This window comes from Chiloscyllium punctatum, chromosome 28, assembly GCF_047496795.1.
Source record: "Chiloscyllium punctatum isolate Juve2018m chromosome 28, sChiPun1.3, whole genome shotgun sequence".
Classification (NCBI taxonomy): domain Eukaryota; kingdom Metazoa; phylum Chordata; class Chondrichthyes; order Orectolobiformes; family Hemiscylliidae; genus Chiloscyllium; species Chiloscyllium punctatum.
The window spans coordinates 70,412,370-70,429,018 of NC_092766.1; the positions used below are offsets into that span (position 1 = coordinate 70,412,370).

The window sequence follows — 16,649 nt, forward strand, 5'->3', positions numbered from 1 at the left end:
ACCCCGCCCACAATAATCATCAGTACAGCTGATATCTGATATGGTAGAAATTCCCAATGGGGGAAATCTTGAAAAGACACAAGGAAAGACTCATTTCCACTATTGTAATTATCCAGTCTATTATTCTCAGATTCAGTTCTATCATCTCCATGTCGGCGCAGCTGCTGATCTCTGTTGCTATTAGAGCTGATGCATCTGGTGCTACCGTGGAATAGCGCATTGAGTGAAGCTCCTCACCAATAGGAGAGGGAAACCCTCCAGTGACACAATTACAATGCATGGAGACTGACATCAATCACAGTCACTGAGCAAACAGTTCCAACTTTCAATACAGCACATTCAGTTCACAATATAACTGGAGTGGACTGGATGTTGACATTGCTAGCAATTGGTCACATCTCACATCACCAATTGCTCTAGTGAAATCACTTGTGAGGGAGAATGATGACTGTCTTCTATTCGTAGGGTAGATAACTCTGCTCTTTTGTACGTTTGCAATGCTGTAACCATCCCTCCATAAATCCCTCCAATCTCCTGAAAGAAACACAATCAGGGATGTGTTGATCTCTCCTCCACGGGAACATACGCCAGTCAACAGACTGTCAATGGGTACAAGTGAGACTGAAGATGCTGGAAACCAGAGTTCAGATCGAATTAATGTTAAAAAAGCACAGCAGGTCATGCAGCATCGAGGAGCAGGAAAATCCACGTTTTTGGCAAAAGCCCTTCATCTGGAATAGAGGCAGGGACCCTCCAGGATGGAGAGATAAATGGTGGTGGGGATGGAGGTGATAGATCAGAGAGGAGGGTGGAGCGGACAGGTGGGAAGGAAGATCGGTGATAGGGCAGGTCATGAGGGCAATGGTGAGCTGGAAGGTTGGAAGTGAGGTAAGGTGCGGGGAGGGGAAATGAGGAAACTGGTGAAGTCCACAGTGATGCCCTGGGTTGAAGTGTTCCGAGGCGGAAGATGAGGCGTTCTTCCTCTGGGCGTCATGTCGTGAAGGAGCGGCGGTGGAGGAGGCCCAGGGCCTGCAGATCCTCGGCAGAGTGGGAGGGGGAGTTGAAATGTTATGCCACAGGCCGGTGGGGTTGATTGGTGCGGGTGCCCCAGAGATTTTCCCTAAAGCGCTCTGCTAGGAGGCGCCCAGTCTCCCCAATGTAGAAGAGACTGCATCGGGAGCAACGGATACAATAAATGATATTGGTGGATGTGCAGGTGAAACGTTGATGGATGTGGAAGGCTCCTTTGGGGCCTTGGATGGAGGTGAGGGAGAAGGTGTGGGCGCAGGTTTTGCAGTTCCTGCAGTGGCAAGGGAGGGTGCCAGGACGGGAGGGTGGTTCATTGTAGGGGGGGGACCTGACCAGTTAGTCCCGGATGGAATGTTCTTTGTGGAAGGCGGAAAGGGATGTGGAGGGAAATTTATCTCTGGTGGTAGGGTCCGTTTGGAGGTGGTGGAAATGCCGGCGGATGATATGGTTAATGCGAAGGTTGGTAGGGTGGAAAGTGAGGATGGGGTTTCTGTTCTTGTTACGGTTGGAGGGGCGGGACTTGAGGGCGGAGGGGCGGGATGTGGATGAGATGCATTGGAGGGCATCTTCAACCACGTGAGAAGGGAAACTGTGGATTCTAAAGAAGGAGGCCATCTGGTGTGTTCTGTAGCGGAACTGGTCCTCCTTGGAGCTGATACGGTGGAGGAAGAGGAATTGGGAATATGGCATGGATTTTTGCAGGAGGTAGGGCGGGAAGAGGTGTAATCCAGGTAGCTGTGGGAGTTGGTGGGTTTGTAATAAATGTCAGTATCATGTCGATCGTCAATGGAGATGGAGAGTTCCTGGTAGCGTAGGGAGGTGTCAGAGATGGACAAGGTGAATTTAATGTCGTGGTGAAAAGTGTTGGTGAATTGAGGAACTGCTCAACCTCTTTGTGGATGCACAAGGTGGCGCTGATGCAGTCATCAATGTAGTGGACAAAGACGTGGGGAGTGGTACCGGTGTAATTACGGAAGATGGACTGTTCTACGTAGCTGACAAAGAGACAGGCACAGCTGGAGCCCTTTCGGGTGCCCATGGCTACCCTTTTAGTCTGGAGGAAGTGGGAATATTTGAAGGAGACATTGTTATGGGTGAGGACAGAGTCAGCAAACGAATAAGAGTGTCTGATGAAGGGTACTGTTGGGGACGTTGGGAGAGGAAGAAACGGAGGGCTTGGAGGCCCTGGTCATGGCGGATGGAGGTGTAGAGGGATTGGATGTCCATGGTGAAGATGAGTCGTTTGGTCCAGGGAAACGAACATTTTGGAGGAGGTGGTGGATATGGGTGGTGTCTCGAGTGTATGTGGGGATTTCCTGGACTAGGGGAGATAGGGACAATATCGAGGAAGGTGGAAATACGTTCGGTGGGGCAGGACCAGGCTGAGAAAATGAGTCGGCCAGCGTGGTCAGGCTTGTGGATCTTGGGAAGGAGGTAGAATCGGGCGATGCATGGTTTCCGAACTACAAGGTTGGAAGCTGTGCATGGGAGATGTCCTGAGGTGATGAGGTTCAGTCAACCTGAGCTTAGACAGGAAGTGTGTACATCCCTGAATGTTCCTCTCACTGCTCTCATCAGACAACTTTAGAGCTTTCATACAGAATAGCAGTTTCGTTTGCAGTAAAACCATAATTTTTACGCTGTTTTGTTTCAGTCCAAAACTAAAAGTACAATGAACGTATTAATTAAGACCTATGAATTAATTAGTCAGGGACAGAATGAAAATAACATTGACTAGGAGGTAGGACGGAATGGGGGCAGTGGCTGTGGTGACTGCATTGGGAATACAATTTTTCCCCCATTCACCATCACTCTTTCTGACAGATAAAACTAATTATAATGCTCATGGAAATAGTCAACATTTGGGAGACGCAATGCTGAATGTGAACTGAACAGGATAATTTTAATGTCATAAAGTGAACTACATTTTATATGCACACCATTTAATCATTGGGAATACAGATCAGTCGGGTCACTGGACCTGAGATATTAACTTTGATTTCTCTTTACAGGCACTGCCAGACCTACTGAAAGTTCTCTCCAACATCTGTTTTTTTTAGATTTATCATTTTCATCATATTTGACAGGGTACTTACAATTAAAATAGACACTAATAACAAAATCTGGAAGGCCATGGGCACAATATAGGATAATAAAAATAGAGCTACAGCTCATTCCAAGTTGGAAGAGACAATGGGCTGCGTTTCCTCCACCTTTGCTCTAATAGTTCTGTGGTATGTATTCAGAGCCTTTGGAGAGTGGGGAGAATAGCTTGTTCAATGAAGGACACAGAGTGTTCCATCATCAATAATCTGTTCCTATTAATTCATCAAGTTCAGCTACCTCGAAAATGTCTTCAAACAAAGTGGATTTCCTGAGATTTACAGGATATTCAGAAAGTATTTTTTCCTTTGAATCTTAAAGAAGAAACAGATTTCGGCCGTAATACAGGTGTCAGAGACATACCAAATATTATAGGAACTGGAAAAGACCACATTGTCCAAATATAACCAAGTTCAACATGTCGACCCGTCAAGAAACATGAAACATAATGATATGGAAACAAAAATACAAACAGAAAATGGCGAAGAAACGAAAAAAGATGAGCAAGCTTCTGCAGAGAGAAATAGAGTTAACATATCGAATATGATGTGACACTGTTCTGAAAAGTCAGATTGGAATCAAATGTTAACTCTGTGCATCTCTGCTCAAATTGTGTCAGATCCGCTGAGTTTCTCTCCAACTCTTTCAATTTCTTTTACTTTCCAAACGTTGACAGATTGTCTGGTCTAAACAATAACACCAAAGCCGTTATCTCAGTTAAATCTAGAGTAATTTGTTTCGGACATTAAATGAGTAATTACAAAGTACCTATGTTTGACAGCGCTCTAAATATCGATGGCGTACTGCGTTGTTAGAACTTGCCATGAAAATGCTGAAGTAAAACAGAAGTTGCTGCAAACGTTCAGCAGGTCTGGCAACATCTTTTTTCGAGAAACCAGAGTTAACATTTCTGGTCCGGTGACCCTTACTCAAAACTGATGGGAGCCCTGAAATTGTTGGTTGATATGCAGCAGAGTCTGCACATATGTTAATAGAGACTGTTAGGAGCTAACAATGGGGTTGAGTAATAGAAGGCGATGTGATAACTAGGCCTCATGCATTATGGGTAGGGGGCTAAGACATAGAACATAGAACATTACAGTGCAGAACAGGCCCTTCGGCCCTCCATGTTGCACCGACCTGAGAAGTATTCTCAGCTCGTCCCCCTACATTATCTCAAAATCATCTCGGTGATTATCTAAGGATTGTTTAAATCTCCCTAATGTTGCTGAGATGAGTATATGAGCAGGTAGTGTATTCCACACCCTTACCACTCTCTGTCTAAAAACCTGCCTCTGACGTCTGTCTTAAATCTTTCACCTCTCAATTTGTAGCCATGTCCCCTCATTGAAGCTGACGTCATCCTCCTAGATAAAGAACTTTCGCTGTCTACCCTATCTAACCCTCTGATCATCTTGTATGTCTCTATCAAATCCCCTATTAGCCTTCTTCTTGCCAATGAGAACAGGTTCAATTTCTCAGCTTTTCCTCATAAGACCGTCCCTCAAAACCAGGCAACATCCTGGTAAATCTCCTCTGCACTTTTTGCAATGCTTCCACATCCTTCCCGTAATATGGGGACCAGAACTGCAAACAATACTCCAAATTTGGCCGCACCAGCGTTTTGTATAGTTGCAGCATGATATTGCGACTCTGTAACTCAATCCTTTTACGTATGAAATCTAACACAGCATATTGGGGAGTTCAGACCTTTAAATTATTGAACTTGATTTTGAGTCTGAATGGCTGCAGGGTCCGCACGCGAAAATGAGGTGTTGTTCTTCCAGCTTGTGCTGAACTTTCCTGGAACACTGCAGCAAGCCTGACACAGAGATATTGGTCAGGGAACAGGATGGGGTTTTGAACCGACAGGCGACTTCAAGCTCAGGGTCTTTACATAGGTGGACCTTGGATGTTCTACGAAGCAGTCACCCAGTCTACCCTTCGTTTACCCAGTGTAGAGAAGACCACATTGTGAGCAGTAAAGGTATTTGGCTAGATTGTGGGAAATGTTAGCATGGTACTGCTTCACCTGAAAGGTGTGTTTGGGCCCTTGGATAGTGAGGAGGGGCAGTAAAGGTTGAAGTGTTACACATTCGGCAGGGGAAAATGAAGTGGACCTGTGGTGGGGGGTGGAGGGAGATAGGGGAGCGAATGAGGAGCAGACTATGGTGTCCTGCAGGGACTGGTCCCTCCAGAATGCGGACAGTGGAGAGGAGCCAAACATGTGTCTGTTGGGGGCATCTCGCTGAAGGTGGGGGAAATGTGGTCTGACGATCCTCTGCATATGAATGCTGGTGGGATGGCAGATAAAGAGAAGGAGAACTCCAACGCTGTTGCGGGAGGGAAGAGAGGGGGTAATGGTAGGACGGAAGGAGGGTCGGTCCTGGTTGAAGGCCCTGATGACAACAGAGCTGGAGAATCCTCAGTTGAGGAAGAAGATGGACATTTTGAAGGCCACATTTTTTAACATGGCATCATCATATGCAATGCGGTGGAGATGCAAGAACTGTGGGAATGGAATGGAGTCTTTGCAGGAAACATGATATGAGGATGTATACTCCAGGTAGTTGTGGGAGACGGTGGGTTAATACTGGATATCAGCCGCTAGTCTATCCCCAGAAATGGAAACAGAGATGCCGAGGAAACGAAGGGGTGAGTCAGAGAAAGACCGGGTGAAAGTGATGGAGCTATACGGATTAGAAGTGAAACCAATTAACCTTTCCAAATCTGGACAAGATAGAGACGTAGCAGCGATTATATGACCTATGAATAAAAGAAAAAGAGTTGTTAGTGGGGCTGGAATAAAACTGGAACAGGACCTGTTCTACGTACCCCATGAAGAAATGGCAATAAATGGGGGCCACATGTGGATCCATTTACTCACTTTGTGTGGCATGAGCAGGCCGAAGGAATGGGTCTGCCCAAGCAGCTCCGTTTGTGGATTTCAAAAGGCGATAGAAGCGTGTTCTGCTATCAGATGACCATCAGCTTGGGGGCAGTTAGGTGGGGGGTGAGTGCGCGGGAATCTCCAGATGAAATGAAGACAGTTATCACAGTTGATACAATGGTCTGATGTGCAATGGTGGGGTCATTGTCCAAGGGGAGATAAGAGAAGGTACCCGTGACCCGGCACTCAGCCTCTGCAATTAAGAGTTCAGTCCACCAGACTACAGCAGCACCACCCTTATCGGCAGAGGCTGAATAACACAGCCATGGTTGGATCTAAGTGCACGTAGTGTAGTCCGTTCAGACAGTGATAAGTTGGATTGGGTGAGGAGGATGAAGAGAAATTAAGGCAAACAATGTCACGTGAAGAGTTCTCAATGAACAGATTGAGTTCGGGTAAAAGGGCAGAGAGAGGGGTCTAGGTGGAGGGACAGTGTTGGAGCTGGGTGACTGGGTCTGTGAGATACCGAGAGGAATCTTGCCCAAAGAAGTAGGCACCGAGGCGAAGACGGTAGAAGAAGAGTTCAACTTCATGCCGATCCTGCAGTTCCTAAAGGTAAGGGCACAGAGAGGTAAAGTTCAGATATTTGTTGAGTACAGAACATTCAGCATCAGAGATTGGAATGTTAGGAGGGATGGTGAATATATGCAGGAGGTGAGGTTGGGGGAGGGGATGGATTCAGAGGGCAGGATATAGGATGGGAGGAAAGTTCCACAGGGTCATGGACATCTCTACGTTGTTGTAAGTTGTGGGCCTAGTGCATGTGGCTCGTACAGCGAATGAGCCAGGGAATAAATTAGAATCATTGAGTGGGGCAGCCTGGAACCAACGAGAGGCGATGCTGCTGGACAGAGAAAATATTTCAAAGTTTGGTAGAAGATTTATAGCTTGGGTGCTCGTTGTTGTGGTTCTGTTCGCCGAGCTGGGAATTTGTCTTGCAAACGTTTCATTCCCTATCTAGGTGACATTCTCAGTGCTTGGGAGCCTCCTGTGAAGCGCTTCTGTGCTGTTTCTTCCGGCATTTATAGTGGCCTGTCTCTGCCACTTCCGGTTGTCAGTTCCAGCTGTCCGCTGTAGTGGCCGGTAAATTGGGTCCAGGTCGATGTGTTTGTTGATAGAGTCTGTGGATGAGTGCCATGCCTCTAGGAATTCCCTGGCTGTTCTCTGTTTGGATTGCCCGATAATGGTAGTGTTGCCCGAGTCGAATTCATGATTTATAAAGTAATCTCACAACTAACAACAGGACAATACCAAACTACTCTTTCAAACATACTGCATCCTTAGGGAACCACCACTTCCCAGACAATGCTGAAAAGAGAGAAAGAAAGAACCTCATAAGAATGGGCCATAAAAAGTGAATTTCACCAATCACAGTATCGAGTAGATTACCTTTCCCTTCCGATGTCTCCAGGACGGAAATGAAGGAAATGGGAGAAATTCAATCACATATCACATCGAAATTCGTTGGAACGATTTTCCCATTGGCCAGAAAACCAAATAATGACGAGTCGAGTCACCCCAGGACTTTGATTTCACAACAGCGATGAAATACCGGTCTCCATTCGGTTCCAGTACGAGCTCAACTTGCCTGGAACAGCACAGCTGCTTGCGATTTTCTGCGAGGGAGGCGAACACTATCATGACAGACAGAGACACTTTGCAACATTCGGCACTATCCCACACCACAGTTAATTCCCCTGGAAGCAAACCCATTTTTCTTTTGTTTTCAACATCAATACACCGGGGACCGAAACAGCATCCTAACAAGCTGCAGCTTTGGAGTTGATCGGCAGAGATGCGGCCTCGTTGGGATTCAAACTCACGCCCCGTTCGAGACTGGAACCTAAATCCAGCGCCTTACACCGCTCGGCCACACTACCAGCCGAATGCGCACACCATTTTCTTGCATTTCCACTTGTGCTCCTGCATAACAACACATGCCAAGTCACATTAAAAGGGTTCCATGATCCCTCTCCGACTCGCACAGCTGCTGGGATGTGCCCGTCTACAATATCAATTTCGCAGCAGATAATGAGAGCCCATCAATCCAGACAAAAATCAACGGTAAGCTGAGTCTATCTTCTCAGACTCTTTTCAGCTCCACATGTATCTGTGAGAATATATGTTCGGTTATGATTTGGTCAAATAACCACGAGCTGCTTGACATTACTGCAATTTCGATTCTTGCTCTGCTAAATGATTTCACCCATTGCTTGAAACAGGGCAAGTTTCACGTTTACACGGAACATGAAGCACACCGGACTACAGGGAAAATGCACAAAGCTGAGCAGCCCGTGTTCCACATCATACCGTGCAGCGTAATTTCAGTCACTGTGTCTGTTTTGCAGAAAAAGAGTCCCAAACAATGTACTCCACCCTAAAACCGGAGGTCGCATTCCTATTCGAGAACGACAGATCACATTGTGACGATGCTCTGACCTCGGAGCCAGTTCGAGATGACACTTTCCTTGCCTTTTACCTTCACCGTGCATATTGCTGCAGAGATGTTCACACCTGGACATCAGGCACATGGATATCAACTGACTTGGAAACCTGTGCGGGAATCGACGAGAAGCGACTCAATAAATCTTACAAAATTCCATGGAGCTTATTAGAAATGCAGTTTCTGTTCACCTCAGTGTAAAAGGCAGTTTCTGAACATAATAACAGAAGTCACCCCACCCCCCACTCCGGAAGAGGTGCTAACTGCACTTGAGTGCTTTTTGTTCTCGATGTGAATAGCTCTCACGCCTCTGAGACACCTTCACGTGTCTGGTTGCTGAGTGAGTCACAAAGAAGGAATTTCCCCAGAGCTGTAACTGCCTCAATTCCCCACTCGCCCTCACCGTTTACACTTTCCTGCTCCTCAGTGATTTAAAGAAAACCAAATGGATGCGATATCATTCTGTAGCCTCTCTGACGATTCCTCCGTTTCAGTTTCAACATGGCTTAGGTCTCGGGGCGTACCTTAATACTAGCGACTTCATGAAAGCACAGGTCCAAAGGTTCCTCTGAGAGTGTAATTTCTTTCATTGCTGTTGCTGATTGAAAGAGCCACTAACGTGCGAACTGCTCCAAAACATGATTCAGGAACTCTGGTGCCAATTCTCGCACGTTCAACAACGACAGACAGCTTCCAAACGAGGCCTTTCAGAGACGACTTTGGGGGTACATTTGACAGACAGACAAATTCAGGAATTCGTGGTGCGCTGTGACACCAGCGCATCAGCTAATTCCCTGTCTTTGAACCGAGCCGCCTGCGCAAGAAATTCAAATGCGGTACTGCTTTTCGTAGAAGGATCAGAACGCGGTAACTAAACTCTCAAACAGAATGGCACATGATCAGAACCAGTTTGGATAAAAACTTTACAATTCTTTGCACAGTCATGAAATGGAATTGCATTACATTTCACTATGCGAGCAGATTTGTTCAAGCAACTTCGAAGGCAGATTTGCAGATGGGAAAGCAAGCAAAAAAGCTCCGTTCTTGTCCATGTAAAAGGCTGCAGTTGAAGTTGCTTGAACAAATTTAAACGAATTTAAACAGCACGGTGGCACAGTGGTTAGCACTGCTGCCTCACAGCACCAGAGACCCGGGTTCACTTCCCGCCTCAGGCGACTGACTGTGTGGAGTTTGCACGTTCTCCCCGTGTCTGCGTGGGTTTCCTCCGGGTGCTCCGGTATCCTCCCACAGTCCAAAGATGTGTAGGTCAGGTGAATTGGCCATGCTAAATTGCCCATAGTGTTAGGAAAGGGGTAGTTTTAGGGGTATGGGTGGGTTGCGCTTCGGCGGGGCGGTGTGGACTTGTTGGGCCGAAGGGCCTGTTTCCACACTAAGTAATCTAATCTAAAAAAAAAGCAGTTTCTGCCCAGTTTCGAACTGGGGACTTTTCGCGTGGGAGGCGAACATGATGATCACTACACTACAGAAACAAACCTCAGCCTGCCCTGCTGTGGCTCAGTAGCATCCAGCATTGAAAGTTGAGGCCATTTTTCGTTTCGCCTTTCTGTTTCGTTGTTGCCCAGCGGAATTGACATCTTGAAATTGTAAAAAAAAGACAGGTGAAATTGATGACAAAATATAGACAAGGATGTCGTCAATGTTTGGACCGTAGGGCGAGGTGGAATAAACTGGGACGTCTTTCCCTGCAGCGTAACGGCAGCGACATGATCAAATGGAAGGGTTGGAAACTGAGTATTTACGTGTTTTACCCAAGTTGGAGTGAGTTGAAAACTCGAGAGCATAGGTTTAAGGTGAGTGGGCTGAAATTGACAAAGGACCTGAGGCACATTTCCCACACAGAAGGTTGTGCGTGTATGGAATGAGCTACCAGAGAAAGTGGAGGGGGCTCAGAACATTGCAAAGGTTGAGTTTCTGGATAGGATGGGTTTAGAGGGTTTGGGGCCAAATAATGGGGAACCGGACTTGTTTAAATTTGGCTATGTGGTGAGCATGGACGAGATACACCGAAGTATCTGTTTCCACGCGGTGTAGCCCAATAACGTTGTGTTGCTTTCACCGGCTTTAAAGGATTACTTTTTAGTGGAGCTTGCCGTCGCAGCCTGTGGCACAACCATTTCGACTGTTCGACTGCTCACGGGAAAGGTAGTATGGTGAAACACTGCAGAAACGAACGACTTCCTTACTTCAGCTCCGACTGACCATAATCCGTGAAATTTTCCCAGACCCTCAGATGAGGATTTTTACTGCTGGAAGTTCCCTCAGACAACCTGTTAACTCGTAATGTATTGAGAGAATCGCAAAATAGAAAGCATTTAACACGGAACACAAACAAAACTGGCATACCTAATGCATTTTCAGACACAGAGATGCATGAATGCAAAATGTGAGACAGTCCGAGGGCATGAGTCATAAAGTAATCTCACAACTAACAACAGGGCAATTCCAAACTACTCTTTCAAACATACTGCAGCGTTAGTGCACCACCACTTCCCAGACAATGCTGAAAAGAGAGAAAGAAAGAACATAATAAGAATGGGCCATAAAAAGTGAATTTCACCAATCACAGCGTCGATTAGACTACCTTTCCCTTCCGATGTCTCCAGGACGGAAATGAAAGAAGTGGGAGAAATTCATTAAAATATGACATCGAAATTCATTGCAACGATTTTCCCATTGGCCAGAAAAACAAATAACGACGAGTCGAGTCACCGCAGGAGTTTGTTTCACAACAGCGATGAAATAACAGTCTCCATACGGTTCCAGTAAAAGCACAACTTGCCTGGAGCAGCAGAACTGCTTGCGATTTTCTGCACGGGAGGCGAACGCCATCATGATGGCAGAGACACTTTGAAATATCGGCACGAATCCACACCACAGATAATAGCCCCCTTCTTCTGTTGTCCACATCAACACAGTTGATCAGCAGAAATTGCAGTGGCGGGAGTCGAACCCACGCCCCTTTCAGGGCTGGGATTTGGAACCGGGATTCAGCGACTTAGACCACTCGGCCACAGCACCAGCTAACCACAATGCCTAATTTCTTGCATTTCCAATTGTGCTCCTGCATAACAATAGATGCAAAGTTACATGAAAAGGGTTCCATGATCCCTCTCCGATTCGCACAGCTGCAGGGATGTGCCCGGATACAATGTCAATTTCGCTGCAGATAATGATAGCCCATGAATCCAGACAACAATCAATGGTAAGCTGAGTCTATCTTCTCAGACTCTTTTCAGCTACAAATGTATCTGTGAGTGCGTGAGAATATATGTTCGCATATGATTCGGTCAAATAATGATGAGCTGCTTGACATGACTGCAATTTCGATTCTTGCTTTGCTAAATGATTTCACCCATTGCTCGAAACAGGACAACTTTCACGTTGACACGGAACATGAAGCACACCGGACTTCACGGAAAATGCACAAAGCTGAGCAGGCCGTGTTCCACATCATACCGTGCAGCATAGTTTCAGTCACTGTGTCTGCTTTGCAGAATAAGAGTCCCAAAGAATGTTCTCCACCCTAAAACCGGAGGTCGCATTACAATCCGAGAACGACAGATCACATCGTGAGGAAGGTCTGACCTCGGGGCCGGTTCGAGATGCCACTTTCCGTGCCTTTTACCTTCACCGTGCAATTTGCTGCAGAGATGTTCACTCCCGGACATGAGCCTCATGGATACCAACTGAGTCGGAAACCTGTGTGGGAATCGATGAGAAGCGACTCAATAAAGTTTAATAAGTTCCATGTACTTTTTAGAAATGCAGTTTCTGTTTACCTCAATCTAAAAGGTAGTTTCTGAACATAGTAACAGAAGTCAAAAGGTAATTATCTCACCCCACCCCCACTCCGGAAGAGGTGCTAACTGAACTTGAGTGCTTTTTGTTCACGATGTGAAGAGCTCTCACGCCTGAGTCACCTTCACGTCTCTGGTTGCTGAGTGAATCACAAAGAAGGACTTTCTCCAGAGCTGCAACTGCCTCACTTCCCCACTCGACCTTCCCGTTTGCATTTTACTGCTCGCCAGTGATTTAAAGAAAACCAAATGGATGCGATGTCATCCTGTAGCCTCTCTGTCGATTCCTCCTTTTCAGTTCCAACCTGGCTTAGATCTCCAGGCGCATATTAATACTTTATACACCTGTCTCCTGCCTTTAAGCAGGCATATATATACACACACACACACACACACACAAACACGTCCCTCGAACACCACCCCGTTTCCTGCCGATTATCAGATATATACAGAAACACACACGGACAACCCTCCACCACCACACTCTCTCCAGCCCTTAAAACAGATATGCACAGAAACACGCACACATCCTTCCATCATCACCCTGTCTCCTGCCCTTAATCAGATATTCACAGAAACACACATACTTTCAGAACGCTCCACCGCCACACTGTTTCCTGCAATTAATCAGATATACACAGAAACACACACACACAACCCTCCACCACCACCAGTCTGTCTCCTGTCATTAAGCAGATACTTACAAAAAAACATACACATCCCTGCACCACCACCCTAACACCAGCATTAAACAGACAGGCACAGAAAAAAACACACACAGAGACAACCCTCCACCAACTCTCCGTCTCCTGGCATTAAACAGATATACACAGAAACACACACACACAAACCTCCACCACCAACGTGTCTCCGATCAATAAGCACTTAGACACAGAAACACAGACCTCTACAATCCAACACCACCCTGTCTCCTGCCATTAAAAGGATATACGCAGAAACACCCACATGCACAACACTCCATGAACACCCTGCCTCCTGCCATTGGGCAGATATGCACAATAACATACACACACCAAACTGTCCCGTGCCATTAAGCACATATGCACAGAAACACACACACCTCCTTGACCACCCTGTCTCCTCTCATCAAACAGTTCTACACGGAGATAAACACACACAATCTTCCACGAACACCCTGCCTACTGCCCTTAAACAGATATACACAAAAACGCACATGCATACACCATCCTCCACCACCACCCTATCTCCTGCAATTAAATAGATACACGCAGAAACACACATACACAAGCACAACATTCCATGAACAACATGCCTCCTGCCATTGAGCAGGTCTATGCAGGAACACACACACAACCCTCCATGACTACCTTGTCTCCTGCCACGGAACAGATATACACAGAAATACACACCACCACCCTGTCTCCAGCCCTTAAATAGACATACACAGAATCACACGCACACCCCTCCAAGACAGCCCTAACTTCAGCCATTAAACAGATATACATAGAAACACACACACAACCCTCCACCACCACCCTGCTATCCTTCCATTGAGCAGATATACACAGAAATACACACACACAACCTTCGACCACCACCAGTCTGTCTCCTGTCATTAAGCAGATATATACAGAAAAAACACACACAACCCTGCACCACCCCCCTATCATCAACCATTAATGAGACATAAACAGACAACCCTCCACCAACACTCTGTTTCCAGGCATTAAACAGATATACACAGAATTGGCTTGCTGACAGAAGGCAGAGAGTGTCTGTAGATGGAAAGTATTCTGCCTAGACGACAGTGTTGAGTAGGGTTTCCCAGGGCTCTGTACTTGGACCTCGGCTGTTTGTAGTTTTTATAAATGACTTGGATGAGGAGGTTGAGGGGAGGGTTGGTAAATTTGCAGATGACACAAAGTTTGGAGGTGTCGGCAATAGTATAAAGGACTACTGCAGGCTGCAACGCGACATAGACAGACTGCAGAGCCTGGCTGAGAAATGGCAGATTGAGTTCAACCTGGATAAATGTGAAGTGATGCATGTTGGAAGGTGGAACTCGAATGCTGAATATAGGATTAAAGACAGGATTCTTGGCAGTGTGGAGGAACAGTGGGATTTGGATGTGCAAGTACATAGAGCCTCAAAGTTGCCATGAAAGTGGATAAGGTTGTTTAGAAAGCATACGGTGTTTTGGCTTTCATTAACAGGGGGATAGAGTTCAAGAGCCGTGAGGTTTGCTGCACAAGTCCCTGGTGAGGCAATACCTGAAATATTATGTCCAGGTCTGGTCGCCCTACTATAGGAAAGATACAGAGGCTTGGGAGAGGGTGCAAAGAAGGATGCTACTTGGACAGGAGGGCGTGCCTTATGAAAAAAAATGTTGAATAGACTTGGACATCTCTCTGGAGAGAAGGAGGAAGAGAGGAGACCTGAATGATGTGTACAAAATAATGAGAGGAATAGATAGAGTCAATAGCTAGAGTATTTCCCCCAGGGCAAGATTGACTGGTATGAGAACTCATAGTTTGAAGATATTAGGAGGAAGGTATAAAGGAGATGTCAGAAGTAGGTTTTTTTTACACAGAGAGCTGTGAATGCATGGAATGCGTTACCAGTGGTAGTAGTGGAAGCAGAGTTATTGGGGACATTTAAGTGACTTATAGACTTGCGTATGGAGAGCAGTGAATTGAGGGGTGTGTAGGTTGTTACTATATTTTAAATTAGGATTAAACATCGTGGGTGAAATGGCCTGTTCTGTGCTGTCCTTTCTGTGTTATATGTTCTCTGACAAGGGTGAGTCGACCTCTGACCACCTAATGCCAACTGCAAAAGATGTTTAAAAACTTCATCGAGTTGCAAAGGTGTCAGCACTATAAGTATGTTTTGGTCATTGTTGATTTTCTTTTCCTTGATGGGTTGAAGCTTACCCCACTTCCAACGCTACTGATAAAACTGTTGTAAATATTTTACTCAAGGGGATTATAACCTGCTTTGGTACTTCATTTTGTCTACCTTCTGACAATACCGCCCCCCCCACCCCCACCCCCATTTTATTGGAGATATAAATAAGGAATGATACTTTCATTTTGGGATCCACCACCAACTTCATTGTGCTCATTGCCCACAAGCAGCAGGGCTCGTGGAGCATGGTGCCCAGAGTCTGAAAAGTAAACTTGCCAAATGGACTTCTGAGAAGGTTCTTTCCTCGTTTAGGGTGGTGCCGCTGGTATTGTTCCACCTACAATAAATTCCTGTGGGGAAAACTCGCTTGACCTTTTCGAGAGCTCTCATTCTGTATGATCTGAATGATAAAGTGCACTGTATCTGATTCGCAGGACACACGACAGAAATTATCCCATCCTAGCAGACTGAGCTGCCTCCATTGGTAGAGTATCATACAGTAACAGCGAATATCTTTTGATGACATCCTGGAAGGTACTTGCTACAAAAAAGCTGAAGACTGTGATCAGAGCTCACACAGAGGCCCAGCGGGAGCCTAGTGGGCCCATAAACCAGAAATCAATTGATAAAACGATTCTTCTTTTTAGAAGAATCCGATTCAGACCATCATCTTAACACTTCCTGTGGAGAAAATGAATGTGGGAGAGCGGACAGTATCAACTGGCTCCAGCATTTACAACCTTGTCCGTGTGACAACAGAAGCAGAAACCTGGAACTGTTTACCTTGCTTCTGAAAAACAGTTGAGTAAATTTTGAAGAGCATAGATATTTCTGCCTGGTGTTCATGAAATGATCAAGAGCAGAGTATGGTTCCCTGAGAATGGTCTGACTTCTGGGTTATGGACTGTGATATTCTGCTCACATGATCTGAACACATCCAAAGAAATGACTCAGTGTCAAGATCTGCTGAATCAGATTCCGTGAAGAACAGAAGCCAATGTAATGAAAAGAACATTAAGAATGGGAATGTAGCACATTATTTTCCAGACTCGAGGAGAGTGCATAGTGCTGTTTCCAGGAGTCAATATCTGTCCAAGTAGACTGAAACAGAGTTATTGTACTGCATCTTTTGTATAATGGTGCAAAACCACAGAACGTTTGTATAGAGGGGATAACTTCAAAATCCTCCATGAGGCAAAACACACAAATGAGGTAAACAACAAAGTAACCACACAATTTGGTGTTACGTCACGAGGGAAACTTCCCTGCTCAAATTTTGCTCAAAATCGCTCTCTGTCTAATTCCTAAGACGGAGAATCGAACATTGAATGGTCTATGTCAATAAAAACTGCTGATCTCACAACTTCAGCATTTCATTCGCCCCCTTATGTATGTCTGGCAATAGTAATTGATCCCG

General features: G+C 45.8%; 1 non-coding gene across 1 annotated transcript; it reads right to left on the bottom strand.

The window, feature by feature from the left end:
* Positions 1 to 9,942: 9,942 nt before the first annotated feature.
* Positions 9,943 to 10,015, bottom strand: trnag-ccc (transfer RNA glycine (anticodon CCC)). Its single transcript has one exon. It is a non-coding gene; the product is annotated as a tRNA-Gly (tRNA).
* Between the last annotated feature and the right edge of the window lie 6,634 nt (positions 10,016 to 16,649).